This window comes from Penaeus japonicus, unplaced genomic scaffold (genome assembly GCF_977035675.1).
Source record: "Penaeus japonicus unplaced genomic scaffold, GWHDUDI00000001_assembly GWHDUDI00000036, whole genome shotgun sequence".
NCBI lineage: Eukaryota > Metazoa > Arthropoda > Malacostraca > Decapoda > Penaeidae > Penaeus > Penaeus japonicus.
Window position 1 is genome coordinate 2,685,948 of NW_028234438.1, and position 3,537 is coordinate 2,689,484.

The 3,537-nt window shown below is 35.5% G+C and overlaps 1 protein-coding gene across 1 annotated transcript in view; it reads left to right on the forward strand.

Moving 5' to 3' along the window:
* Nucleotides 1–437: 437 nt before the first annotated feature.
* LOC122246956 (uncharacterized) overlaps nt 438–3,537 on the forward strand; it is a 52,523-nt gene continuing 49,423 nt past the window's right edge. Inside the window, exon 1 of the mRNA XM_086531756.1 lies at nt 438–493. The gene's annotated coding sequence lies outside the window, so the exon portion shown is untranslated. The remainder of the gene's footprint in view (nt 494–3,537) is intronic.

Consider the following 3,537-nt stretch of genomic DNA (forward strand, 5'->3'; position numbering starts at 1 on the left):
AGCAAGAAGAAAAAGAAAGAACAAAAGAGGAAGAAGAAAATGAAGAAAAAGGGGAAGAAAAGGAAGAAAGAGAAAGAGAGAGAAGAAGAAAGGGAAGAGGAAAAAAAAAGAAAAAAGAGGAAGAAGAAGACGAAAAACGAAGAGAAGAAAAAAAGAGAGAGAAACAGAACAAATATAAAAAGAAAACAATAGAAGAAGAGGAGAGAGAAGTAGAAGAAGAAACGGAAGAAGAAAGACAAAAAAAACAACAAATAAATAATAAAAAAAAGTAAATAAAAAATAAAATGAAAATAAGAAGAAAGAGAAGAAGAAAAAAACGTAGCGGCCGCGGCAAAGCACAGATAAGAAAGACAGATAATATTAAGATAATATTAAACGACATCGATAAGACATATGATACACTCTCCTGAGATGATAACGCGTGTCTCGTAGAGTTACAAAAACAGAAGCATAGTTACTTGCGTGTGGCGAGGTACAGCTGTAACGAAGTAAGGTTTGGATTTGCGTGTGGCGTTAGATTTTCTTTCATTCGTTGTCTCTTTGTTTGTCTTCTTTATTTTTGTCTCTGTTTGTCTGTCTGTTGATTTGTTTGTCTTTGTTTTGTTTTTCTTTGTTTCGTTTTTGATGGTTCTTTGGTTTTGTTTGGGTGTTTTGTCTGTGGTATTTGTTTTTTTCTCTCTTTTCTCTATTTCTCTCTCTCTTTTATATTTCTCTATCTCTTTCTTTTTCTCTTTTCTATCTCCCTCTTTCACTTTTCTCTCTCTCTCTCTCTCTATCTTTCTGTGTCTCTCTCTCTCTTTCTGTCTCTCTCTCTCTCTCTCTCTGTTTCTCTCTCTCTCTCTCTTTCTTTCTCCCTCTCTTTCTCTCTCTCTCTATCTCACTCTTATCATGATCATCATCATTACTACGGTGATGATTATAAGATGCAATGTATGGTTTGCAGAGTAACCTTATCAAGATTTTTCTTCTTTCAAGGTATGTGTTAGCATGTATTTTTTTACTAATTATGTATGTAGCGGAAATCCATGTGAACTCCATCATATGTCCACGCACACTCACACACACACGCACGCACACGCACACACACGCACACACATAAACACAGTCACACCTTTCTCTTCAGCTGGCATTAGAGAGGGTGCAAGAAAATGTGATAATACTAATAGTGAAGTGAAATTTGATGAAAAATTCTTACCGAAAGGCAAACTAAAACAACAACAACAACAACAAAAAAAGTTCTCGGATTCAAATCATAAATATAAGAACGCATGGCTTTAGTTAGTATCGTATGCCTACGGTCTACAATTCTCAGATAATGATTTAAAAAAAGTTATCGTATTCACTTTGATGTTCGTATTTTAAATGGTAATCATTCAAAAGAAGAGGAAGAGGAAGAGGAGGAGGTAAAAGAAGAAGACGACGACGAAGAAGAAAGAGAATTAAATAATGATAATGATATCAATGATGATAATGATGATAATAATAAAAAATGATATTAATAACAATGATAATGATAATAAGGATGATGGTGATAATAGTAATAATCAAGATAAGAATAATAATAAAAAAAAAACGACGAATAAAAACAAAAATGAAGAAACAAAAAGATTGAGAACATACCACTTATTTTCCCTACGTTATGTAATCTGATAATTCCCACAAAAACAATTTTACGATTATAAGAAAGCTCTCAAGAGAAAATTCGTTATATCAGACTGCGCTTACAACGTGTTTTCGAACTTAAACCCGCAGAAGGACTTTGTTTTTGTTGAAAACCTTGATGCAACAATTCAACAGCACCCTGAAGTAAGTCTTGATTTTGATCATTCAACCTTCAGAACTTGACGACCCTTTCAAAGGGGATGTCTGTCCGTTGGCGACGTATTTATATAAATTGTGAACTCGAACAATATTGATGGTTTTCCTTATTGACGCTTTCGGGTGTGTGTTATCTCGAAGGTAATTCCATGGGTTTAACCGCTCTGTTCTGGTTATTTGGTTGGCGATTAAGAATGTTTTGCTTATCAATATCTATACTTTCTTCGGTTGCTATGTATGTACCTACTCACTAACACACGCGCACACCCACACCCACATGCACACACACACAGTAGTTCTTCTAAAGTAGGTTTTAGCGATTGGAAAACAGTCAAACTTTAAAAACGCCATTTTTTATATTTCGGCGTCTGTTCTCCCGAATTCTTTCATTCTAATAATTCATGCCATTAATGAACTGATTTCACTAGCATTGTTGTTTCAGTAGACATAAAATTAGTCCGTTAATTCCTTTAGGTAAGAGGCAAAGAGGCGGGCGTAGAACTTTTCTTGTTTTCGAAAAAAAATGCGCGTAATTGAGTTATGGTATTTTTGAGCAGTGATCAGCTGACGGACTTTGAGAGCGCGCCTCCCATTGGCTGGCTATGGTTTCTTAAAAGTCGCTGTTAAAACTGCAGTGGGAGTTCGCAAATCATTCTCCCATGGATTTGCGAGCTACTTTCTTGTGTTTATATCTATAAACACAAGATTTGTGCATGTATGTGGATATGTTAATGCCGATTATCCCGCTTTACAGTTACAAACGCAGACGAAACATATTGAACGGAACCATATGGCTCTGTAGCTGAGTAAAGAATTAGGGGCCACGGAGAACGATCAGCTTTTACCACCTGCAATAAGAAAAAACTTTTTATTATTGTCGTCAAGGTTCTTTGCTAAGAACTAGAAGGTAGCGGCGTAGGAGCTTGACCTTCGGGGAATATGTGCAAGAAACTAGCAACACATGCAAAGAAGAATGAGACATATTTGCATATCTTGCAAAAAAAATGATTAATGGAGGCTGGGAAAAGGGAGTATAATGAGGATTATGATAATGATGATGATCATGATAGTGATGGTTCTAAGAGCAATATCAATACTTATTACTATGCCAATGATGATCAAAATAATCATAATAATAATAATGATAAAGATACTGCCACTACTATTACTATGATAGTAGCGATAATAAAGATAACGATAATAATAACAATGCTAACAATGACAATCAAAACTAAATGACATGTGATTCGGCTTTCCAATCATATTCTCATTAAGATACTTATGATCATTACATCGGGTAATTAGTGTTGAATAGACGTATCTACTTTCCCTTTTGTGTTGCTAAGTAAACGGTGCAAGCAGGAACTCCGAGGCGGTTGAACCCCTTTTCTTGTTGCAAGAATCTTTGACCTCTCTCTCTCACCCTCTCTTCCTCTTCCTTGATTTCTCTCTTTCTCTCTCTCTTCCTTTTCCTTGATTTATCTCTTTCTCTTTCTCTCTTTCTTGATTTCTCTCTCTCTTCCTTGATTTCTCTCTTTCTCTCTCTGTTCTTTTTTCCTTGATTTCTCTCTTTCTCTCTCTCTTCCTTTTCCTTGATTTATCTCTTTCTCTCTCTCTCTTCCTTTTCATTGATTTGTCTCTTTCTCTCTCTCTCTCTTCCTCTTCCTTGATTTCTCTCTTTCTCTCTCTCTCTCTTCCTCTTCCTTGATTTCTCTCTTT